Source organism: Syngnathus typhle, linkage group LG18, assembly GCF_033458585.1.
Source record: "Syngnathus typhle isolate RoL2023-S1 ecotype Sweden linkage group LG18, RoL_Styp_1.0, whole genome shotgun sequence".
Classification (NCBI taxonomy): domain Eukaryota; kingdom Metazoa; phylum Chordata; class Actinopteri; order Syngnathiformes; family Syngnathidae; genus Syngnathus; species Syngnathus typhle.
Genome location: NC_083755.1, coordinates 875,107 through 901,949, shown reverse-complemented (window position 1 = coordinate 901,949; position 26,843 = coordinate 875,107).

The window sequence follows — 26,843 nt, the reverse complement described above, 5'->3', positions numbered from 1 at the left end:
TACAAAGTCCGCATTACTGCCGACGCTGCACCGATCCGCCTGTCGATCTCGCGCTCCATCCTCCCCTCACTCGTGAACAAGACCCCAAGATACTTAAACTCCTCCACTTGGGGCAGGATCTCATCCCCGACCTGGAGAGGGCATTCCACCCTTTTCCGATCGAGGACCATGGACTCGGATTTGGAGGTGCTGACCCTCATCCCGACCGCTTCACACTCGGCTGCGAACCGCTCCAGTGAGAGCTGGAGATCACGGCCTGAAGAAGCCAACAGCACCACGTCGTCTGCAAAAAGCAGAGACGCGATGCTGAGGTCCCCAAACCGGACACCCTCAACGCCTCGGCTGCGCCTAGAAATTCTGTCCATAAAAACTATGAACAGAATCGGTGACAAAGGGCAGCCTTGGCGGAGTCCAACCCTCACTGAGAACGAATCCGACTTACTGCCGGAAATGCGGACCAAACTCTGGCATCGGTGATACAGGGACCGAACCGCCCTTATCAGTTGGCTCGGTACCCCGTACTCCCGAAGCACCCCCCAGAGAACCTCCCGAGGGACACGGTCGAACGCCTTCTCCAAGTCCACAAAACACATGTGGACTGGTTGGGCGAACTCCCATGCACCCTCGAGGATCCTGCTGAGGGTGAAGAGCTGGTCCACTGTTCCACGGCCAGGACGAAAGCCACACTGTTCCTCCTGAATCCGAGGTTCGACCTCCCGACGGACCCTCCTCTCCAGCACCCCTGAATAGACCTTCCCAGGGAGGCTGAGGAGTGTAATTCCCCTGTAATTGGAACACACCCTCCGGTCCCCCTTCTTAAAGAGGGGAACCACCACCCCAGTCTGCCAATCCAGAGGCACTGTCCCCGATGTCCACGCGATGCTGTAGAGACGTGTCAGCCATGACAGCCCCACAACATCCAGAGCCCTTAAGAAATCCGGGCGGATCTCATCCACCCCCGGGGCCTTGCCACCGAGGAGTTTTTTAACTACCTCAGTGACTTCAACCCCAGAGATTGGAGAGTCCGCCTCAGAGTCCCCAGGCCCTGCCTCCACAATGGAAGGCGTGTCGGTGGAATTGAGGAGGTTTTCGAAGTATTCTCCCCACCGACACACGACGTCCCTAGTCGAGGTCAGCAGCACGCCATCTCCACTGTAAACAGTGTTGACGTTGCACTGCTTCCCCCTCCTGAGACGCCGGATGGTGGACCAGAATTTCCTCGAAGCCGTCCGGAAGTCATTCTCCATGGCCTCGCCAAACACCTCCCACGCCCGGGTTTTTGCCTCAGCAACCGCCGAAGCCGCGTTCCGCTTGGCCATCCGGTACCTGTCAGCTGCCTCGGGAGTCCCGCAGGCCAAAACGGCCCGATAGGACTCCTTCTTCAGCTTGACGGCATCCCTTACCGCCGGTGTCCACCAGCGGGTTCGGGGATTGCCGCCACGACAGGCACCAATGACCTTACGGCCGCAGCTCCGGTCGGCCGCCTCAACAATGGAGGCGCGGAACAAGGTCCACTCGGACTCAATGTCCCCCGCCTCCCCCGGGACCTGGGAAAAGTTCTGCCGGAGGTGGGAGTTGAAGCTCTTCCTGACAGGGGATTCCGCCAGACGTTCCCAGCAGACCCTCACAGAACGTTTGGGTCTGCCAGGTCGGACCGGCATCTTCCCCCACCATCGGAGCCAACCCACCACCAGGTGGTGATCAGTTGACAGCTCCGCCCCTCTCTTCGCCCGAGTGTCCAAAACATGCGGCCGCAAATCCGATGACACGACTACAAAGTCGATCATCGAACTGCGGCCTAGGGTGTCCTGGTGCCAAGTGCACACATGGACACCCTTATGTTTGAACATGGTGTTCATTATAGAAAATCCGTGTCGAGCACAGAAGTCCAACAATAGAACACCGCTCGGGTTCAGATCGGGGGGGCCGTTCCTCCCAATCACGCCCTTCCAGGTCTCACTGTCATTGCCCACGTGAGCATTGAAGTCACCCAGTAGAACGATGGAGTCCCCAGAAGGAGCGCTCTCCAGCACCTCCTCCAGGGACTCCAAAAAGGGTGGGTACTCTGAACTGCCGTTTGGTGCATAGACACAAACAACAGTCAGGACCCGTCCCCCCACCCGAAGGCGGAGGGAGGCTACCCTCTCGTTCACCGGGGTGAACCCCAATGTGCAGGCGCCCAGCCGGGGGGCAATAAGTATACCCACACCTGCTCGACGCCTCTCACCGTGGGCAACTCCAGAGTGGAAGAGAGTCCAGCCCCTCTCGAGAGGGCTTGAACCGGAACCCAAACTGTGCGTGGAGGCAAGTCCGACTATATCTAGTCGGAACTTTTCTGCCTCGCACACCAGCTCGGGCTCCTTTCCAGCCAGAGAGGTGACATTCCATGTCCCAAGAGCCAGCTTCTGCAGCCGGGGATCAGACCGCCAAGGTCCCTGCCTTTGGCCGCCGCCCAGCTCACACTGCACCCGACCCCTTTGGCCCCTCCCACAGGTGGTGAGCCCATGGGAAGGGGGACCCACATCTCCTTTTCGGGCTTTGCCCGACCGGGCCCCATGGGCGGAGGCCCGGCCACCAGACGCTCGCCTTCGAGCCCCGCCTCCAGGCCTGGCTCCAGAGGGGGGCCCCGGTGACCCGCGTCCGGGCGAGGGAAATCTGTTTCCATGTGTATTCTTCATCATAAGGGGCTTTTTGAGCCGTGCTTTGTCTGGCCCCTCACCTAGGACCCGTTTGCCATGGGTGACCCTACCAGGAGCATGAAGCTCCAGACAACATGGCTCCTAGGATCATAGGGGCACGCAAACCCCTCCACCACGATAAGGTGACGACTCATGGAGGGGGACTTCGTCTTCCTCACCCAACTTGTCTTTTCCCTCGACTTACAAGTCGAAAAAACAAAATAACAAGACTCACCGACACAGAACAAGAGAGGAGACTAAAGGTCTAAAATCCTATTTGGTTGAACAAGTCGAGTGATCGGCTCTCCTTTGTTCCAAAATCCAAATTCTGTTTAAAAAAGAGGAAAGGTCTGGCCGTGAGGAGCCTAGCCCAAAAAGGAAAATTGGCAACTTCTTCTTTCTGCCCGGGGCGGCATTCTCCTCTGCCTTCCTCGAAGCTTAAAATTTGACAAAGTCCAATTCGAAGACTCTGGAAATTCATCTTAGTAGATTTTGGTTCGATCTAAAAAAGAATGCAAAATACATTTTCGTTCTTTTACACCGGGCAGCGTCACGGCCATCGCCCTGACTAGGAAGAAGCGCGCCCGCTCTGTGTCCGGGCAACCTATTTATAGGCTTCTGGCATTACCTCATCGGAATTACCTCACCGGCACGTGAGGTGGCCTTTCTGGAAGCTTCTGGAAGTTTCTGGAAGCTTCGGGAATGTTCCTTAGCTGATCCCTGTCCAGGCCAGCTGGAAACCACTGGTTGTCTTGGCAACCTTGCTTCAGGAAACACCTGCAATCACCGGATGCCAATGTTTCCTGCTCGTTCGTTTTTTTTTTTTAGTATTAGCCCTTAATGTCTCTCAAATTAATACATTCAGGTATGGATGGAACACCAATGTTAAATACAGGTTGGACAAAACATTGCAACATGAATCACATATATCTTGTCTAATAAAGATCAATTTCAACTCATAATAGTACTTAACACAATAATGGGTTCCTCCATTTTAAACACAGATATTGATATTGCTCAAGATGTTACATCTTAAAATTATGGCATAGCAAACTCATATTCCAAAATTGTGCGTTGCTACGTGTTTCAACAGGTCGTGTCCTCCCAATTGCTAACTATTTAATTCATTAGATTTGTTAATTTCCATCAGGTCACCCCTATGTCAAGCTTTAACACCATCTCCTGGTGAAATTTGGAACTACTACATGTTTTGGGATAGCCAATGTGCCTGGGCCAAATTCAATACCTAATTTTACACCATCTCGTACCACCATGTCACTTGACATTGGGCACGACCACCATGCCATCACACCAATCAGATGGCTCCTACACCTGGCTGATGATGCCCAGAGCTTCTATGCGCTGGAGCTTTCTCTTGACTTCACCCTCCAGAGGTAGTGGAATCCTCCTGGGGGTTTTCACTGAATATGGCACGGCATCTGGCTTGAGCTTTATAGTGTATGTTTGTTGTAGCTTACCCGGACCGCTGCACAACTTGGGGTAACTTGCCTTGAGGGTCTCCATGTCTATGCTGTCGACTCGGATGAGCAAGCCAAGGGCTTTAATGGCTGGCAACCCAAGCAATGGTGTGCTCAGGATTTTAACAACATTCTCCATTGTCTGCTTGGTTCCTTTCCTCAGCTGCAGTCTGTTGAACCAGTGGAATCTGTCCTGGACCAAACAAGGGCTTTTCTAGCTTTTTGAAAACAGGCAGGTTGGAATAGATGTTACTAAACTCAGTCTGTGATACAGCAGTAACATCCGCACCAGTATTGAGTTTGAAGGTGACAGTTTTATCCATTATGGTTATATCAGCAGTCCATGTATTGCTGTCTGATGTCACTGAACCAAGAAATAAGCTTTCCTCCTCTTCCTCTATACCATGCACAGCTTTACCTGCACGACCCACACGCTGGTAGTGACCTTTTTTCCCATACGTGTGGCACTTGGCATCATTGGCAGGGCACTCGTGCTTAGGGTGAGGTGCGCCACCACATTTGTAGCACTGGGAGCCTTTTTGGTTTATTTTACTGGTGGCCTAGCTCCATTACTTTTGAACTTATTAAGTCTTGGCTTTTCTTTTTGCTGTCGGCCTTTAAATACTCTGTCTACTGAGCAAACATCCATCTGCTTTACACAACTGGTGTCATTCCTCAGTGTGTTTTGCTGATTTTTAATCTCCTCAGATTGTCTTGCCATGTTAATAGCCTTTTCAAGATTCAAATCTTTCTCCATTTTCATGTGTTCTGAGAGTCGTGTGTCAGCCAGTCCAACCACTATCCTGTCCCTGGTTAGCTCATCATGCAATGTCTCATAATTACAGTGTTCAGCTAATACATACAGAGCGGTGACAAATGCATCAACAGTCTGTTTTGTTTCGTGTTTGCGCATATTAAAGCGTGCTCGTTTATAAACAATGTTCTTTTTCACTATATAGAACGAGTGGAAACCATCTCTCACTTTAATGTAGTCACGCTGGTCTGCTTCAGTGGGCTTCAAGCCTCTCAAAACGTCATCTACTTAGTCTCTCATACAGTATATCAAGGTATTCACCTGATTTTCTTCGGCGCTTGCGGTTAAGTTGCTTGCCTGACGGAATCTCTCATATCTCCTTATCCATTTTGTCCACTCGTGCGGCTTGTAAAAATCACAGGGCTCTGGTCGTTGAAGGCTAAATGTAGCGCTGGGTGTGTTAGCCATCATGCTAGCTCCTTCCCCAATCTGCTCATCTTCTCCATCACTCATTCGTCTTCCTCACCCAACTTGTCTTTTCCCTCCACGGTGGACATTTCTCCGTTTGAGCTACTGATTCACAGCACTTCTGACACCATGTTATGTTTATACGGAGTAGAAATGAAACGAACGCTAATGCAACTTCTTTATTCACCAACTCTTTATTCCCCCATTACTCGTGTGTACAATGCCCCTGGCGCACCACAGCGCCCCTACATGTCTACATTATGCAAGACCTCCAATAACACATTATACCAGGGGTCACCAACATGGTTCCAGGCACCAGGTTGCCCGTGAGGACTGCATGAGTCGCCCGCAGGGCTGTTCTAAAATTAGCTCAAATAGCGGCACTTGTCAGTGAGCTGTATCTATTTATTTTACAGTCAAACTTCAGTTTTTGAACATCCTGGTTCTCGAACAAATCGGAATTCAAACAATAAATTCGAGATTTTTTTGCTTCGGTTGTCGAACAAAATTCGGAAGTCAAACCTCGTGAGATGAGCCGGGAGGACCCAAGAAAACCCGACCGTGCGGCCCCGATTCCGACTGACTCCGTTGTTATTGTATTCTCGTTACTTTGAGGATTGTATTAACCCCTAATCATGCCTCTAAAGAAAGCAAGTGGGAGCAGTAAAGCCATCCTAAAACACAAAGACGCACTTAAAGCAATGCGACAGTGAGCACCCGGCGCGCTGCGGTTGCGCGATCAGACCAAATTAAGCTCCCTGCACACTGAGGTCCACTTAAATTTTGGAAAGTACATCAGGACATTAAAAATATTTTCTAAATTTCAGCTCTGTAATAATGATGCGACCAGCACGGTGCAGATGCGCGGTGGGCGACGCGCTACGGTTGCGCGTTCGGCGGTGCGCTGCAATTGCGCGATCGAACGAATATGCGCAAATGAAAAAATGCTTAAAAAAGGCGGGGTTTTTTTTGTCTTGAAACGGATTAATTTTTTTTCCTTTATGTGTAATGGGAAAAACAGATTGGGACTTCGACGATTCGCTTCTCAAACCGCCTTCTGGTACGGATTGTGGTCAAAAACCAAGCTTTGACTGTATTTTTGCTATTCTTGTTTAAATCACATTTACATGTGAACTGGAAATGACAATAATAACACACAGTGAAAGCCAAAATGAGCAAATTTGTTACCGTTTTTTTCCGTGTATAGTGCGCCCCCATGTATAGTACGCACCCCTAAAAATGGCATGCTGATGCTGGAAAAAAGCTTGTACCCATGTATAATACGCACCCAATTTTTATGAATTTTTAAAAAAAAAAAAAAATTTTTTTTTTTTTTTTAAATTTTTTTTTAAGTCCCAATGATCGTCACACACGCAGGGAGGCAATGGGTCCCATTTTTATAGTCTTTGGTATGGTCTTAACTAGGCTGGATGTAATTTTTTTTGTTGGCGTTGATTTCTCCGACTGCCCGTAAACGCACCACCGCGCTCCGTGCGCATGGAGCGTGTTTGAAGTGAACAGCAGAGAAGAAAGGAACAAGGCAAAGTGTTGTGAAATAAAATATTACCTGTAATACGGATTTAGGTAGAGAACTGAACTCTCGCTCTTTATATAGCTGACGTGTCTTGCTCATCCGTTCTGCGCATCTGTAATGGCGGCCTCCGTATGATATCCGGTTTGCGTGTGTGCGAGAGCGAGAGAGAGAGCGCGCGAGAGAACGCTCAACCGTAGCGCGCGGCCGACCGCCCAACTGCACCGGGCTGGTCGATTATTGTGACAGAGCCGTCGCTGAAATTTAGAAGATATTTTTAAAGTCCTGATGTACTTTCTAAAATTTAAGTGGACCTCAGTGCGCACTGCGCAGGGAGCTTAATTTGGTGCGGTCGCGCCACCGCAGCGCGCCGGGCGCTCACTGTTGCATTGCCTAAAGAGAGCCTTTGTGTTTTAGAATGAACAGCAGAGACCAAAGGAACAAGGCAAAGTGTTGTGAAATAAAATATTACCTGTAATACGCATTTTGTTATTTGCTGATTGAAACTGCTAATTAAACTGTGAATTGAAACTAATAGGAAGAAAACAACTCTCGCTCTTTATATAGCTGACGTGTCTTGCGCATCCGTTCTGTGCATTTTATTTCACAACACTTTGCCTTTCTTCTCTGCTGTTCACTTCAAACACGCTCCATGCGACCGCAATGCTCTCGTATCAGACGCTTGCTCGATCACCTGCTCGTTTGCTGTCCCGTGCGCGCACGAAGCGCGGTGGTGCGTTTACGGGCAATCGGAGAAATCAACGCCAACAAAAAAAATTACATCCAGCCTAGTTAAGACCATACCAAAGACTATAAAAATGGGACCCATTGCCTCCCTGCGTGTGTGACGATCATTGGGACTTAAAAAAAAAAAAAGAAAAATTAAAAAAAAAAAATTCTTTTTTTTTTTTTGTACCCATGTATAATGCGCACCCCAGATTTTAGGACAATAAATTAGTTAAATTTTGCGCACTATACACGGAAGAAAACGGTATTTCAGAAGTGTGTGTCAAACTGGTAGCCCTTTGCCTTAGTTAGTACTCAGGAAGTAGCTCTCGGTTTAAGAAAGGTTGTTGACCCCTGCACTACACAGTTTAATATCATACTATCAACATACTATAATACCACACAATATGCTTTCATTTTTGTTGTTATTGTTGTTGTTATGTTTTTTGCAATCTAATACGTTACCCGCAGGGGGAATTAATAGGCTACAGAGGATCGCATGGTAGTGTCGTGAAAAAATATTTGTCCTCTTCTCAGACTCTTTGTTTTTTGTGTAGTGTTCCTCATTTTAATGTTCAAGATCATCAAAAATGTTAATATCAGACAAGGATCACCTAAGCAGAATGAGAAGTATTGTAATGGTGAGTCCATAAAGGACAAAAATTGATTCAAATCTAATTCCCTTCCTGTGAGTTGTTGATCGCACAGAGGTCAAATGAGAAAGGCCAGAGTCATAGGTTCAAACCTGTTAGCGGCCCATTCTCGTAGTCCCTGCCCACTAGTTGACAACTGTAAAAACAGTTCAGAAACAGTCTTCAAGGATCTGTATGTGTAATCAGCAAACACATAGTCCCTGTTAACAGTCCATCAAGCAGGCTTGGTGGAATAGAATGACTTTATTGTCATTGTATAACTGATGTACAACGAAATTAAGATATTCTACCAATGGGGGCTGCTGTTTTGAAAGGCGCTGCCAAGTGTTACTGGGAGCAATTCAGGTTTCAGTGTCTTGGTGCAAGGTAAGCAGTTGATAGTGATGGTTATAGTTGGGTACTACAACAAGAGAAAGCACAAGCTTTGTGGCAGCTGGTAAATCAACTTTTTGGGGTCATCATCAAGGTTTCTGACAAGTATTCATCAGAAGGATGCACAATAGGCACGCTTGTTCCTTCATAAGCCAGGCGCCAAAAGTGTGTCCTCTTCCCTCAGTTGATAGTCACCTCGTGGGTGTGCTAGTTCAGAAGGAGGAACTTCAACTTCAGCTTGATGTTAAGACTTCATTTCTTGGACAGCTCTCATTTAATACAGTCAGTGTAGGAACCCAGAGAGGTTTGTGATAAACGTCATACTCAACTCCACTGTCTTTGTGTGTCTTGGCATGAAGGAATTGACAATAAAGCTGACTCTGACTCTGATTCTGATTATCAGACTCTTGAGGCTGAGCCCAAGAATGATGTCAAGACATCATTTGCATCCTTTGTATCCCTTGACATAGGTCTGGTTGTGTATCGAAAGATAATTCACAGGACATAAGTAAGTTTCAATGCAGTGTGGTGAATAGTGTTTGTTGCTTCGCTGGTCTCCAAAAAAACACTCGGTGGACAATGGCTGACCCAGAGAAGGAAGCACTCCAGGGACACACGACTGATTGGGAAAATATTTTATTCAACCTGTCAGAGTGATGTCTCTCCAAAAGTTCGAGTGGCCCCAAAAGCAAAGATGTTAGCAGCCCCCTTTTTCTTTCTCCTTTCCTCTCTCTCTCCTCTCTCTCTGTTCCTTCTGGCCCCACATCTTTTGTACCTTGTAAGACAACAGCTGCGGTTCGAGTCTCACTCTGTTTCTTGCTACTGATTGGCTTAGAGATGTAAGAGCAGTTCTAACCATTCATGTTTTATCTCAGCCTCCCGCAGTTGCGTGACTCAGGACAGAAACTCAACTGGAGACCTTGAATAAGGACCGTATTAGGGGGCTGGCTGATTTAGGTATCCTCAATCTCTCCAGGTTGTCGGGCCAGAACAAAGGGAAACAATGGTCACACTCTTACGCCACTCTTTATTGAAGAAATTGTCACTATGGGTGATCTGTTGTATGCATGTGTGTGTGTGGGGGGGGTGAGTGCGTGTGCGTGTGTTCGTGTGCATGTGGTTTCTATAGACCTACAGAAAGAAACAAATTAGTGCTTCAACAATAATAGATAACAACAAGACATGACAAATAATTCTAGCGATATGTTAATAAGAAAGTTGAACTGTGTTCATTATGTCTCCATTGATGATAGCCATTCTATTCCTTTGTTCAGACAAATTGAGCAGGTCTTACTTTACTGTGGTGGAGAGAGTGAGCAGCGCCAAGTTCCTGGGGGTGCACATCAGTGAGGATCTCTCCTGGTCCACCAACACCGCATCACTGGCAAAGAAAGCCCAGCGCCGCCTGTACTTCCTGCGGAAACTCAGGCGAGCGAGCGCTCCTCCGGCCGTCATGACTGCATTTTACCGCGGCACCATTGAGAGCGTCCTCTCCAGCTGTATTGCTGTTTGGGGTGGCGGCTGCACTGACTACAACTTGAAGGCCCTGCAGCGCATAGTGAACACGGCTGGTAAGATTGCTGGTGCTTCGCTCCCCTCCTTGAAGGACATTTACACCTCCCATCTCACCCGCAAGGCGACCACGATTGTGAGTGATGTGAGTCACCCCGCTCACTCTTTGTTCGAGCTTCTGCCCTCTGGGAAGAGGCACAGAAGCCTGCGCTCCCGCACCACCAGACTCTCAAACAGCTTCATACTCCAGGCTGTTAGGATCCTGAACTCGCTCCCCCGTTCTGCGTAGCGTCTTGTACTTTTACTGTCTGTATGCACACTGGCTTTTATTTGTTGTGTTATCTGTTTATTTATTATTTATTATTACTCTTATTATTTATTGTTTGTGCCTTTTTGTTCATGATGTTTTTTACTTTTGCGCTATGCTTGCTGGCTCCGTTTTGCTCCTCTTATTTATTGTGTTATCTGTTTATTTATTATTTATTCATCACTCTTACTATTGATTGTTTGAATTTCTGCCTTCTTGTTTTTATATTGTGTCGCGTACTTGTATGTCTATCGTGTTATGTGTCTCGTCACCGTGGGATAGAGAAAAACGTAATTTCGGTCTCTTTGTGTGTTGTGACATGTGGAGAGATTGACAATAAAGCTGACTTTGACTTTGACTTTAACAAACTTTTCCGACAGTTTCGGCAGCAAATTTGTTAAGGTAAGACGTGCTCAATTTGTCTGAACAAAGGAATACAATGGCTGTGTTAAAACGATATTATCTGTATTGCGGACAATAACTAATCATATTAATATGTGGGCAGCTCGGTGGCACACTGGTGAGCACATCCGCCTCAAAGTTAGGAGGGTGCCGGTTCTATTCCACCTCTGCCCCTCCCTGTATGGAGTTTGCATGTTCTTCCCTTGCCTACGTGGGTTTTCTCCGGGCACTCCAAATTCCTCCCACACCCCAAAAACATGCTTGGTTGGCCGATTGAGCAATCCAAATTGCCCCTTGGTGTGAGTGTGAGTGCGAGTGCGGATGGTTGTTTGTCTCTGTGTGCCATGTGATCCCTTGGACACCGGTTCAGGGTGAGCCCCCGTCTACTGCCCGATGACTGCTGGAATAGGCTCCAGCACCCCCGTCACCCCCGTGGGGACGAACGGTATAAAGTTTTAGTGAAGCCCTAATATCAGAGTTGACAGACAAGCAGGGCGACCAAGTGCGTGGCGCACTTTCATTTGGATAGAGAGCATTTGGGTCAGGCTTGGGAAGCTTCGGGTCGAGGATGAATCGTGGTTGTCACACTGACGTTGATCGAGGCAGGCAGCGTTCGTTCGGGCTTGGTCATAAGGCGGTTAGTACGAGCGGCGATCAGGCTTGGTTGTAAGACAGGCAAGTGGTCAGGACGGGTGGCGACCGGGCTTGGTTGGTCAGAGCACGGAACTGGGTTGTCAACTGGGAATCAGACAGCACACAACAAAACAAGGCACAGGAACGGACGGGTAGCTCATAGGTCGAGTTGACAAAGGAATGGCAGGAGTGTGGTGTTTAAATAGTGAACCGGTGACAGGCAAGAGCTGGTGTGGACGATTGACTTGATAGCGGGGGTGTGGCTGTAAGCACTATCCATGGTGATCAAGCAGGACCCAGATGCCGGACAGGCGGGGGAGAACCAGGAGTGGATCTATACTCCGCAGCAGATCAATACTCTGCAGAGGCGTTTGAATCCCTAACGTCAGGAGGCGAAACTGGGACTGGCGGCACCAGAACACCTGGAGGGGACGACACAACCGGCGGGCAGGTTGGTTCGGGATGCTGGTGGTGGAAGTCCTCAACAAACGTCCCTCAGCGATAATGTAGCCCAGGAAAGATACTGATTTTGTATGGAATTCACATTTCTCCACTTTGATGACGAATTCTCGAGGAGGCGGCGGAGGACGGACTTGACGTGGATGATGTGTTCCGACAGAGTACGGAAGAAAATAAGAATGTCGTCGAGGTAGACAAATACGAAGCGGTTGAGCATACCTTGGAGGACGTTGTTAACGAGTGCCTGGAAGACAGCGGGCGTGTTAGTGAGACTGAAAGGCGGTGTTGAAAGACATATTCCATTCGTACCCCTCTCTGATGCGGACCAGATAAAGGCAACCTCAGTTCCAATTTTATAAAACATGTGGAGCCTTTGAGGAGCTGGAAGACCAAGGACAGGAGGACAGGACATGTACATTTCTAGGGCTCTTCCAATGTACGCAGCTACCCAACAGCGTTCAGTTGAAGCGTTCAGCTGGATTGGCTTGGGGGTGGTTCGGGGAAGTGCGAGAATGATGGATACCACAGTAGCCTTGGAGCTTGTGGAAGAGGTTGTTTTTGAACTTTTTTCCCTGGTCGTGATGTATCTTGTATGGGAAACCAAAACGCATAATAAAGTCATCAAAAAACTTATTTGCTGCAAATTTTCCTGACTTGTCTCTTGTTTCGTACACATATTTAGTGAGATTATCCATTACTATAAAAATATATTCCTCTCTTTCAATACACTTGTACAAATGCAGGTAGTCAATGCAGATCATCTCAAAAGGTGCAGAAGTCTCAATGCTCTGAATAGGTGTTCTAGTTACCCTGTTTGGTTTCTTCCTATTTATGCAACGGCATACTTGGGTACAATAGTTCTCCATCTTTTGTCTCATTTTAGGCCAGAAGAAGCGCGCTCAAGCTAGATCATACGTGCCCAGGTGTCCCATCTCCTCATGTAGGTGCTTGTAGACAATGGGATTTAGAGAATCGGGGACCACTAATTGACCTCACTTTGGTATCTCTTTTGAGAACACCTTCATCAATCTGGGACCACTCCCAAGGAAGGTAGGTGTATGACTGGTTCGCTCTTTGCCATCTTGTCTTTACGCTTTTAGCGAGAAAATAATATTTTCAAGGCTAACAATCGGTTTATGGCGACATCTTTATTTTGGGCATCTTTGGATTCTTCTCCCTTTTTTGAGTCGTCACCTTATCGTGGTGGAGGGATTTGCATGTGCCTATGATCCTAGAAGCCATGTTGTCTAGGGCTTCATGCCCCTGGTAGGGTCACCCATGGCAAAAGGATCCTAGGTGAGGGGCCAGACAAACCACGGCTCAAAAGACCCCTTATGAAGAATACAATATATGGACTTAATTTTCCCTCGCCCAGATGCGGGTCACCTGGGCCTCCCTCTGGACCCAGGCCTGGAGACAGGGCTCGAAGGCGAGCGTCTGGTGGCCGGGCCTTCACCCATGGGGCCCGGCCGGGCACAGCCCTAAAAGGGAACGTGGGTCCCCCTTCCCATGGGCTCACCCCCTGTGGGAGGGGACAAAGGGGTCGGGTGCGTAGTGAGCTGGGCGGCGGCCAAGGGCGGGAACCTTGGCGGTCCAATCCCCGACTGCAGAAGCTGCCTCTTGGGGCATTGAATGTCACTTCTCTGGCTAGAAAGGAGCCCGAGCTGGTGCGTGAGGCAGAAAAGTTCCGACTAGACATAGTCAGACTTGCCTCCACACACAGTTTGGGTTCTGGTACAAGCCCTCTCAAGAGGGGCTGAACTCTCCTCCACTCTGGAGTTGCCCACGGTGAGAGGGGTCGAGCAGGTGTGGGCCTACTTATTGCCCCTCGGCTGGGGGGACATTGGGGTTCACCCCGGTGAACGATAGAGTAGCCTCTCTCTGCCTTCGGGTGGGGGGACGAGTCCTGACTGTTGTTTGCGCCTATTCACCGAACAGCAGATCAGAATACCCACCCTTTTTGGGGTCCTTAGAGGAAGTGCTGGAGAGTGCTCCAAATGGGGACTCCATCATTCTACTAGGTGACTTCAATGCTCACGTGGGCAATGACAGAGAGACCTGGAAGGGCATGATTGCGAGGAACGGCCCCCCGATCTGAACCCGATCGGTGTTCTATTGTTGGACTTATATTTGGTTATTTTGTCATTTAAAAAAATAAAGACTATTGGGACAATGACATTTGTTTTATAATAGTGTGTATTTGCATGAAATTTCTGTAGTTAAGAAATGTCCAAAAAGCTATTGGCACCCGGGCCCCTTCACTTTATCAAACCTGGCTCTCTTTGCAAAATGTTTGGTTACCCCTGTTCTATGCGGACAGATATTTTTTCAACTGTTGTGCAACTTAAGGATATTTTGATTTTTCATAGCCTTGTCGTCTGCTATCCATCATTTGCATCATGTCTCTGTTAAACTCTACTGAATACCAATCCTGTATTTCGACCAATACACCATCAGGTGTAGTAGGACAACTGTATATAACTTAAAGATTCTGCCAAATACTAGCCTCCCCAACAATAACCATTATGTGAATGTAATTTCTTCAACAGGAAGCAGTCTGACTGAGGCCAGGGGTTACAAGGAGATCACCAGCGACTTTCTATGCACCCAACGCTCTTCAGCCAACTGTACAGTAGTTTGACTTCTGACTCCAATAATAAGTTACTTCAGTAAAATGAGTAATTTTAAGTGTGGATGAAAAATACAAAAATTTGCTAAATGTATCAACCCCATACAATTGAATTCAATATTGCTCAGAAATAGCTTTACGTTACCAACATGAGTGACGGTTTTGCCAGCAACTGAGACTTACATGAGCCTCTATGATTTATGGTGCTGCCCCCGAATATGCATTAAGTATTGCGTTATGTTTCAGTTAGAACGGTTACACATGCAAATGGACCACAAGCATTTGTATTCTAAAATGTATTTTACAGTAATTGTGAATTTCTAATAACCTCAGGCTGAAGAAAATCCCCAAAACATGAATCACACGCAATTAAAGTCTATGTGAATTAAAAGCACAACTAAATAAAAAATGGATGCAAACCAGACAAACTACAGTCCAGCATATTCTTCAGTGCACCATTATAGCCAATTTCGTCTTACAACACAACACCGACAGACAACATAGAAACAACCAAGCAACGCAGCGCAAATGTCATCCTCTCCCCGCTTCAAACACCCTGTGGGAAACACAGACTGTCGCTTTAAAACTCTCCCCGAGCACACTCAGCCCCCACCGGGCGAACGGCCTGCTCTGCTCTTCCTCTTTAGCTTTTTCCTTTTTTTCTTCATTCTCTAAAACTCCTTCCTCAAAAAGCGCACACACTACACAGCGAGGCGCCGCTCCCATGCCAGCTCTACTATGTATTTAGCAAACTCTGGAGGCCAGCTTCGCTTCACAAGCCGCCTCCAAAAAATAGTTGTAGGTTCGAGCTGTCTCCTTTCGAAGCCTTTCCGTGTGCACTCGGAATAGGGACGATACAGCTCTTAGTTACTCAACGGCGCTTTTTGCGTCGCCTCTACTCAGAACACCAATTCGAGAACTCCCGCTTCGCTAACTGATGCTCTCAACGGCGGGATGCACTTTCTGCCTTTCAATGTACCGCCACGCAAGAAACGTGCCCATGTACCGGCCCCTCTAGCTTTCGCAAGTTCTGCCGAATACTCTGCGAACAAAACTCATCCTTATAGCAACAAGCTAAGGGGTAGCGGTCACCGTTTACTATGACACAAAACAGTTCTAATCCTCCCGTGCTTTAAAAGGCTCTTTTCTAGGAAACTCTATTCCTTAAAGAAACAGTTTTTATGTCACTCAAGGCCGTTCTGACATTTGTTTGTATCAGTGAGCGGAATTATGACAGTTCCTAGAAAGAAAAAACTGAAAAAACTCCACACAGGTTCGTTTTGGAGCTGCGAGCAAACATCTATTAATAAATCTTACTTCACAACCCCCCTCAACTCGTTGGGCGCCAAAATGTCAAACGTGCACTTTTTATCGAAGTGCCTCCGGCTCCCCAGTAACGGGTTCAATAAGCCGGGGCGGAGGGACTTGTCCGTAGCTGACCACCCGAGTTAAATTAATTCTACCAGAATCAATGTAAATTCTATATGACGCCAACCCCTTTCAAGTCATTCGACGCGCAAGCCGAGTAACTCAATTCGAGACAAGTCGCCGGTATGACCGCGCCGTAATGATGGCTCCCTCCTGTTGTTTGATGCTGGTATTACGGTACGGATATTTTTTAGATGCCTTTGTTAAGACCTTAAGGATTCGTTAATTCACTAGAGCGCCCTCGCCCTAGCTGAGCTCAAGATAACTACTTCGAACCAGATCTGACAATTCCTGATGTTAAGGATTAAAGCTGTCTTCACTTTAAAAAGAATTGAACGGATTTAAAGAATGACTATGATAGGGAAATAAAGACATTTTAAAGTTGTAATTACCGCATATAAAACCATGCTCGACATAGTTAATACGAAATAATCGATACCGAATTAAGGCTCAAGAAGAGATTTAATGAATAAGCAAGAAAAAGAATTGCAAGTCGAAAAAAACAAATAAGACTCACCCAGACAGAACAAGAGAGGAGACTAAAGGTCTAAAATTCTATTTGGTTGAACAAGTCGAGTGATCGGCTCTCCTTTGTTCTAAAATCCGAATTCTGTTTAAAAAAGAGGAAAGGTCTGGCCATAAGGAGAAAGTAAAAGTGGTGACTTCCCCTTTTCTGCCAGGTGGATTTCTCCCCTGCTTTCCTCTAAGTTTAAAATTTGACAAAGTCCAATTCGAAGACTCTGGAAATTCATTTTAGTAGATTTTGGTTCAATCTCAAAAAGAATGCAAAATCCATCTTCGTTCTTTTACTCCGGGCAGCGTCACGGCCATCGCCCTGACTAGGAAGAAGCGCGCCCGCTCTGTGTCCGGGCAACCTATTTATAGGCTTCTGGTATTACCTCATTGGAATGACATCATCCTGCACGTCAGGTGGCCTTCCTGGAAGTTTCTGGAAGTTTCGAGAATGTTCCTTAGCTGATGCCTGTCCAGGCCGACTAGAAACCACTCGTTGTCTTGGCAACCTTGCTTCAAGCAGCAATCACCGGAAACAGGTGTTTCCTGTTTTGCTCGCTCTTTACTTCTAGTATTAGCCCTTAAGTCTCCTCTCAACTTAATGCATTCAGGTATTGATGGAACACCAATGTTAAATACAGGTTGGACAAAACATTGCAACATGAATCACATATATCTTGTCTAATAAAGATCAATCTCAACACATAATAGTACTTAACACAATGATGGGTTCCTCCAACCTAAACACATATATTGATATTGCTCAAGCTGTTGCATCTTAAAATTAAGGCATAGCAAATTCATATTCCAAAATTGTGCGTATCTACGTGTTTGAACAGGCCGTGTCCTCCCAATTGCTAACTATTTAATTTGTTAGATTTGTTCATTTCCATCAGGTCACCCCTATGTCAAGCTTTAACACCATCTCCTGGTGAAATTCTGAACTACTACATGTTTTGGGATAGCCAATGTGCCTGGGCCAAATTCACTACCTAAGTTTACACCATCTCGTATCTCCATGTCACTTGACAAAGGACAGCAGGGACGCACGGAGCCTTTGGCAGGGCATTCAGACCATCATGGATTACAAGCCCGCGCCACAGAGCTGTGAAGGCGACGTCCGTCTGCTCAATGACCTCAACCGCTTCTTTGCTCGCTTCGACGCTCAGAACAGCACTTGCCCGCTGAAGGCCACTCCCCCTTCACACGAGCTGCCCCTGTGCCTCTCCGCCGACGGTGTGAGGAGGGCGCTTGCCGCTATTAACATCCGTAAGGCGGCGGGCCCTGACAACATCCCGGGTCGAGCGCTGAAGGACTGCGCTGGTGAGCTGACGGATGTCTTCACAGACATCTTTAACACTTCCCTGCAGCAGGCCATCGTCCCGTCGTGTTTCAAAGCTGCCACCATCGTACCTGTGCCGAAGAAACCCGCTCCGTCGTGCTTAAACGACTACCGCCCCGCGGCACTTACGCCCATCATCATGAAGTGCTTTGAGCGGCTTGTCATGAAGCACATCCGATCCGTTCTCCCCCCCACCATTGACTCCTTCCAGTTTGCGTACCGAGCCAAACGGTCCTCTGAGGATGCCTTCTGCTCTGCCCTCCACTCGGCCCTCACCCACCTGGAGAGAAGAGACTCGTATGTGAGATTGCTGTTTGTGGACTTCAGTTCTGCCTTCAACACCATTGTGCCACAACGCCTCATCAGCAAACTTGACGCGCTGGGCCTCAGTACCTACCTCTGCAACTGGCTACTGGACTTCCTCTGTCGGAGGCCACAGGTAGTACGTGTTGGCAACAAAATCTCCGCCAGCATCACGCTGAGCATGGGGGCCCCCCAAGGCTGCGTGCTCAGTCCGCTGCTCTTCACCCTCCTGACGCATGACTGCACTGCAACCTACAGCGACAACCGTATAGTGAAGTTTGCTGACGACACGACATTTCGTACCACCATGTCACTTGACACAACCTAACCAGAGTGACGGGAGAGGCACCATTCAGAAAACGTGCTCAGCTCGTCGAGAAAATGCGATTTAAGCAATGAAATTAAAAATGCTTATAAAACATAAACCAAACGTTGTAGGTCGTCAATTCTTCATGCGCAGTGATAAACTCGGCACTCTGAAGCACCCAAGAGCACTTTTTTCTATCCCAACCTCACCAGAGTGACGGGAGAAGCACCATTCAGAAAACGTGCTCAGCTCGTCGAGAAAATGCGATTTAAGCAATAAATTTAAAAATGCTTATAAAACATAAACCAATCTTTGCAGGTGGTCTTTTCTTCATGCGCAGTGATAAACCCGGCACTCTGAAGCACCCAAGAGCGCTTTTTTAATATGCCAAGCTAACCAGAGTGACGGCAGAGGCACAATTCAGAAAACGTGCTCAGCTCGTCGAGAAAATGCGATTTAAGCGATAAAATTAAAAATGCTTATAAAACAAACCAAACGTTGCAAGTGGTCATTTCTTCATGCGCAGTGATAAACTCGGCACTCTGAAGCAGCCAAGAGCGCTTTTTACTATGCCAACCTAACCAGAGTGACGGGAGAGGCACCATTCAGAAAACGTGCTCAGCTCGTCAAGAAAATGCGATTTAAGCAATAAAATTAAAAATCCTTATAAAACATAAACCACACGTTGCAGGTGGTCAGTTCTCCGTGTGCAGTGATAAACTCGGCACTCTGAAGCACCCAAGAGCGCTTTTTACTATGCCAACTGTCATGTAACATGGGAATTGGGAAACAAATGGTGCAAGAGAATGAGTATGGATTGCTCCCAGGAATAAATTGGCAGGGCGGACATTCCAAATTTTAAGCAGCAGATGGGGCCAAATCGGAGTTAGATAGTAGGGAGTGAATTGGCCAAACTGAAATTCCAAAATTTTCCAAAAGATGGTGCCAAATCGTTGCCAGAAACCAAAATTGAGCGTGGGCTGATCGATGGAACACACACGAGAGCACAAAGGGGTTTTTTATTATTCTTTTAATTGTATTTTATTTTACTAGCTTGGCTGAAATATATTCTGTAACCGCTTAAAGCAATATTATCACAGAATTGGACTAAGCTGCCCACCCTTATGAGAATAAGGGTGTGTTAAAAAGGGTAAAACAAATGATTTCTTGGTTTTATTATTTCATTTTATTTTTTATGTTTTATTTCAATTGCTTGGCTGAAATATACTCTGTAACGGCTTAAAGCAATATTATCACAGAATTAGACTAAGCTGCCCACCCTTATGAGAATAAGGGTGTGTTAAAAAGGGTAAAACAAATGAGTTCTTGGTTTTATTATTTCATTTTATTTTTTATGTTTTATTTCAATTGCTTGGCTGAAATATACTCTGTAACGGCTTAAAGCAATATTATCACAGAATTGGACTAAAGTGCCCACCCTTATGAGAATAGGGGTGTGTTAAAAAGAGAAAAGAAAGAGATCAAGCAGCCCCTTGTTTGGAGAATTCCTCAAGGGCGTCCATCAGCCGGGCCAAGCGGTCACAAGGGCCGTCAGCCTCATCCCTCTGAGCCTCCAAAGCGAGGAGTCTCAGCAAGGGAGGTGTTGAAATCCCTGCGGTTGTACTCTCCGTGTCTGCTTCCTCTCCTTCATCATCAGCCTCATCTCCGCGCTCCTCGCCAATCTCGACGTCGTCCTCAGACTCAGACGGAGCTGTGTCCACATCTACGGGGATCGCTCTCCGTCGAGGATCAGTAGGTGGCGACAGCGGGGGGATTCCGATTTCGGGGCCAGGATCTTGACGATCTGCGCATTCATCGCACGGCGCTCCGTACTCCACAAAGGTCCCATCCAGGGACCAATGCCCAAAGCAGCGGTGCCGTCGCGCAGGCCGGACAAGCCCCACCGGAGCTCCGCTGGGCTGCTCCTCGTCCCGACGCGGGCCGCCCCCTGTATTCGGACTGATGTAAAAGTCACTAGGCAGCGGCAGATGAACCGGACTCACGGTCAAGCAGCGGCCACACTCCGAATGCGATGTGACACATCGAACGCCGTTCTGCTGACGCCATGTCATGCGGGTTAGGGGCCAAATGGTGCCGTGAATTTCTCCAGTCTCCTCTAGAAGAATTGTGCAGGCAGATAGGGGCCCTCTAGAGGTGCAGAGCAGGGTTGCAGTAGATGTTAACTGCGCGTATCCCTCCCATCTAAGATGATCCAAGCTATATCGCGCCCCCATTTCACATTAACACCGTCTGGGACTATCCACGCCACGTTATAACAAGCGGGATAACAGCATTCTCCCAGATATTTTTTCCCGACCACCCAGGCCAATTTCATATGATCCTCTCCGCATAGGATACATTCTGGCGCATCTGCAATTTGGCGCACGACCTGTAACACACACGTGAGCACAAAGTTTACAACATCTTATCATGCATTTCTTTAAATCACCAACCCTCTGCCTGCCCCCCGGCGCGTAAGGGGGGGGCTCCTGAGGCCCCCCGACCTAGCCGTTGGGGGCGGGGGAGGAAAAAAAACTGCGTATGTACAAAACCATGTCATCATCACGACCTGATCTACTACATTATTCCATAGCAAGACCGAAAGTACGCCCCAAACAACGCACCACATCACCAGTTTGGCTGTGCGCCATTTCCATGTCACCGAGGAGCGAACATTCGGGTCCAGCTGGGACACTGTCCCGATCACATGCACGGCCAATCCCATCACTAACATTGCTTCTAAAATGACAACCGCAAAAATCAGATAATAGTAGAAAATTGACCCTATTTCTAACGCCGCCCACAGACAGAGAAAAAAATTTCTGTGATGCCTCTGCATGTTCCAGCGTCTAAGTATATCCGGCCGTGCATGTAGACCACAAATAATTCGAGTCCCAGTGTGTATACTTCATACAAAAATCTCAAAAGCAGAACCTTGAGAATTGACATGGCCAATATTACTGGCCTGGTCATCTGACTGGTCCCCCAAAATCCCGAACCACAAAAAAGAATCCATATAGTAAACAAAATCCAAAATTCAAACTCGTTACTCACTTTCAGAGCCCCGGGCCGTCCGGCTGGGTTCAAAAAAATACTTGCATTACTAGCCATCTCTTTTTCTAATTCCTCTTTCAAAGTTCCTCTTTATTTTTCTCTTGGTATTTCTCTCTCCTCACTCTAATCTCTGAGCTGGTCCGGCCCGGATGAGCGGTAACCGCCCGATGTCCTGTTTTTAAGAAGACATCTTGACCCCCCCCCTCCAGGGCGGGTCATAATCTGCTTTGATGTTGTCCACACAATTTGAGGAAGTTAAATCCCTCTTATTTTATCACCTTTTAAGGCAATGCCGCGCACCACCACCGCGGCGATTATGACACTGGCTATCACGATTCCTCCCCCCAAATATTTCAACACCATTGCTAAAGTGCCAGCAATCACGTCGCCAAAGACACCTATCGCGGCGTTTTTAGCCGCTTGAAGTGCCGATCCGACCTTTTCGTACCAAGTGCAGTCATGAATGTTTTTCCCATGGCCACACTTGATCCAATTTTCAGTAGGGGAAAAACAGGTGGCATTATTATAGATCTTATTCGGGCCAATCCAGTCGTACCCGAAAAACTGTCGTCCTTGACAAAGGCTTTTTCGAAACGCCCGGCCTTCTGCAATCTGCAACAGTGCAGGCAGTCGGTACGGGATATACACAGGTTTACTTAAATTAAGCAATCCCTCATTTTGTAACCAGGTTTCACACGGATGTCGGTCGCTAGAGGGCTCACGCTTCCACTTTTTCTGTTTAGAGAAATACCTCCAAGCTGCTCCCTCGACAGCTCTGTAATTCTCATCTTGATATTTGTCTGCACAATATTCCTTCCAACTTGGCAAAGTAATACATTGTTCATGAGCCAAGGCTACCAAACACTTTGTTCTATCTGCATTACATGTCATTGACCAGGGCCGAGGGTTTACATAGAGGAATGGAGAGTACATGCCCGTGGGCCAAATATCTGTTTCTTTTGAATATACTGTTGCCATAAATTGATATTGGACCCAATAATTTGTAGTTACATTTAAACAATTCTTGGCTTGAATTCCATACGGCGTCCGTCTCACGATGACCGCTCCTTGGTACGCGGCCAAGCGCACGAAGGCCGGGAACGCACTGTAGTCGGTTGCCATATCTCTTCTAAGTTACTTTCCGGCTTGAATATGGTCAGCCGGTAACGGCTTCAGCTGTTCAACTCCTTGGATTCCTTTCCTCTCCAGGCGTACTGTGTTCTCATCCAAGACTGCACTGACGATGTCCCAGCAGTCGTACTTGGCCTTTACTGCAGTGTTGCTGTTCAGATCTCTCGACTTGATCCACACCTTTTGTCCAACGCTGAATCGACGCTTCTCTTTATGCTGGAGCGAGCTGTCTCGGGCCCTGCCCACTTCTTGTGACACAAAGTGTCGTTGGTTGAGCTCCTCGGACGGGGAGGGCCGGCCGGCCCTAGTCCTCCCGTTTAGGTCTGCAACCAAATCAAGTAGTTTAGTGCTCCATTCTTTCCCATTTGCATTTTTCCCCAGCCAGCTCTTGACCAGCCCAATGGTTCTCTCTGCGACCCCATTTGCTTGTGGCGTGTACGGAGGCGAATAGACTCTGACTATTCCCCGCTCACGACACCATTTGTCCACTTGGGCATTTTTGAAATGAGTGCCATTGTCCGTTCTTAACTCTTTGGGAATTCCTAGCCACATGCATCCGTCTTCTAGTGTCTTAATCACGCTGTTTGCGTTGGCTTTTCTTACTGCTTTCAGCCCGACATGCCCCGACATCGAGTCAACAAGCACAACAAGGTATTTCTCACCCTTTGTGCCACTTATTCCCATGGGGCCGGCTACGTCCATACAAACCGATCCCCACGGCACAGTACTCCTGATCGTCAGTCCGTCCGTGCGTTGTCCTCGTCGCCCTGCGTTATATTTGTTGCACGGAATACAATCACGCAGGACCGCACGAATCGTTCTGTCTGGGACCCAGAGTTCCAGCTTCTCTAACTCTTTTCGCGTAGGCAATGGGCCCGAGTGGCCTAATGCTTCATGCACTGCCGACACGACCTGCCTCACGCTCTCATCTGGGACCACTTTTCCGCGAGGGGTCTTGTCCCAGTTATCCGTCCCTACAACTATTATTCTTCTTTCTTGGACGTATTTATCAACTTCATCATTTCCTCTCCAATGAGCTCCTTCTTTCACATGAGATCTTTGGTGGACGACATCTAGGCACATATTTAGCCGTAGTTCAGCTATTTTCTTCCACACTTCATAGTGGGCCACTAATTTCCCTCTTGTGCCCTCGTAGCCATTTTCTTCCCAAATGGCCAGGTCGAAATTGAGAGCCTGCGCACAATAATGACTGTCAGTTATGAGTCTTACGCGTCTAGCGTGATTTTTCTCCGCTTCTAACAGTCCTTCCAGCACTGCCGTAGCTTCTCCTGCCTGCGCGCTGCCGGGTGTTCTTCCTTTGCGGCGGCAACGCTCCACTCCATTCTGCTTCAGAATGAAACCCCAGAGGGCATTCTGTTCTCCTTCTTTCTTTGACCCGTCGGTGTAAAGAGTCCATTCATAGGGCTTTTCTTTTTCTGTCTCTTTTCTCAATATCGGCTTTTTGGCGGAGGTTGTCGTCGGACCAATTTCCAAGTCGGGATCGAGTAGGATGTCCTCCCATCTTCCCCACCTGATATTGGTTGCTTTGGTGCTCTCGATTGTGGATTTCCTAAGAAAACGGTGCACGTTACTTCCGGTTTGGACTTTGATGCCTTGCCCTTGTGCCAGGTCTTTCAAATTGCTCCAGTACTTGGCTAGCACCGCAAGTTCTTTCTCTTCATGGGGGAATTTTTTCTCGACACTGGAGAGGGTGTAGGTCCACAAAGCCACCAAGCCAGCACCTTCGTTGTTGACCGTCACCATTGCATCATTTTCCTCACAATGCACCTTCGCGACAAGTTTTGTCTTCAAACTTCGTGGCTCAAGCCGCACGGCTTCTCGGACGGCTTGTTTCAAATTATTCAAATTTTGAGTGTCATTGTCTGACCACTGCCACTTTGCCGTTTTTTGGCCTTCCGGAATTTTCTTCAAGCGTGCATACAGCGGCCTTGCATGTTTCTGATAGTGGGGAACATGATCCCGCACGTAGTTGCACAGTCCAAGTATTCGCTGCAACTCCGTTTCCGATTTCGGAGGTGAAATCCGTTCGATCTTTTGTCGAAATCCTTCGGAGATTCCTAGATTCTCGGTCACTTGGAACCCCAAGTAATCAACTTGGAACCGGGCTAGTTGGCATTTCTTGAGATTCAGCTTCAGACCTGCAGCGGAGACTCGTTCCACAACCTTCTGCAGCAAATCTAGATGTTCCTCTTCTGTGTCGTTTGAAACAAACACATCATCAATATACACCGTGACATCCAAGCCATCCAAAACCTGCAAGACTGCTGATTGAAACACATTCGGGGAATTCTTGTATCCTTGCGGCAATCTTTGCCACACGTACGATTTCCCCCTGTGTGTAAATGCTGTTTTCCCTTGTGATGTTTTGGCTAGACGTAATGAAAAAAATCCATTTGCCAAGTCAATGCATGACTTGTATTTTTTCACTCTTAGCGTCTTGAGGGATGCCTGGGGGTTTATGAGGCTCGCTCGATTAGCCACCGTCCGGCGGTTAAGAGCTTTAAAGTTGATGACCGGCCTCCAGCCTCCCCCAGTCGCCTCTGGTTTCTTCACTGCTTGAATGGGGCTGTTGGTCACCGGATTCGGCTCCTCCCGAATGATGTCAAGCTGTAAAAGTTCCTTTACAATTGTTTCCATTTCAGCCACTGCTTCCGGGTTCAGGGGATATTGTCTTACTGGGGGGTGCACCCCCCCCTCAATTGTGTGGATGTACTTTGATCCAAGGTCTCCACAGTCGTTCTTGAAATGCGCCACGGCTGCTTTCTCCAATATATTGGTCAGTCTCTGCCTTCCGTCCGAGGACAGGTCGCTGTCCTTGACCAGCTGGCTTTTGACGGCTTCCACATCCACAGGCTTGTACCACTCATCCAGTGGCATAATTTTTGTCGGGCCCACACGCACTGCTTTTGCTTTTATCATTTCCAATCTCGCTTTTACTGACAGACGCTGGTGGTTTGGTTTCTTTAGATCTTCTGCGTCTCTCAAAGTCAATAGATTATGGGGCCCTTTGACCCAAACGATTCCTTTCCAAATCCCAATGGGCATATTAGTCACTGATCCGTCTGCCACCATCACATTTAGGTGTCCTTTTCTTTTCAAGGCTTTGCGGGTCATTGACACCTCGGCTCCGGTATCCACCAAATATGGAGCTCCTTCGATTTCAGCATAGAGGTTGTCTCCGTCCCTGTAGACACCCGTCAGGGTGACCCGCGCCTCTTCTTTACTCATTTCCAGGGCCCTGCAGGGGCCGCAGCCTTGCGAGCCTCCGCTAGGGCCTTCTTCTCTTCTGGTGACATCTTGTCATATACTTCTTTTGCCACGTATCCTGTTGGATTTGCTTTACTACCCATCGATTTTGGTCTGTTTTGAGTGTTTTGCCTCTGGTCCTCATTAAACTTTTGCCCCTTCTCATAAGTTGGCTTTGGTGGTGGCTTCCGCCCTGCTTGAGTTTCTTCTGTGCGAGAGCGAGCACCCCCCGATGGATTCGGCTTTTGTCTCTCCATGTAGTGTTTTGTTACTCTGTCCCATTTCTTTATGGATTCTTCGATTCGTGCCAGAGTTGCCCCCGCACCTAGTTTCACAAAAGTCGTATCGTTATCCTCGGTAACTGCTCTCAAAACTCGCACGTATCTGTTTGGGCTTACCACTTGCTTCAACTTATGCCACACATTCAACAAGGTTAGACCCTGTTTTAGTGCTTCCTTAGCTCTGGTTATATGCACATCTTCGTCATCTTCTTCGTCATTCACCCATCTTTGATAGGCTTCTTGCGCTGTCTCATCTTGGCCGATGGGCTCGGCTGTAATGTATTGCAGCCACATCTTTTTTGACAATTCTCCACCCGGCCCGTCCTTGATAACTGGCCAAGTTGCCGACAAATATTCCTTGACACTTTCCTTCTGGTACTTAACGCGCACCATGCCCTTTAGGGTCTTAAAGGCTCTTGTTTCTCTTTCTATGTCGTTTGCTGGCATCCCTGTGTTATCCAGGTAGGTTGCTCCCATCTGCGTGGTGCTTGGCTGAGCCTGTTGGGTGGAGGTGGAGTTTGCAACTACCGTTTTTTTCCGTGTATAGTGCGCCCCCATGTATAGTACGCACCCCTAAAAATGGCATGCTGATGCTGGAAAAAAGCTTGTACCCAT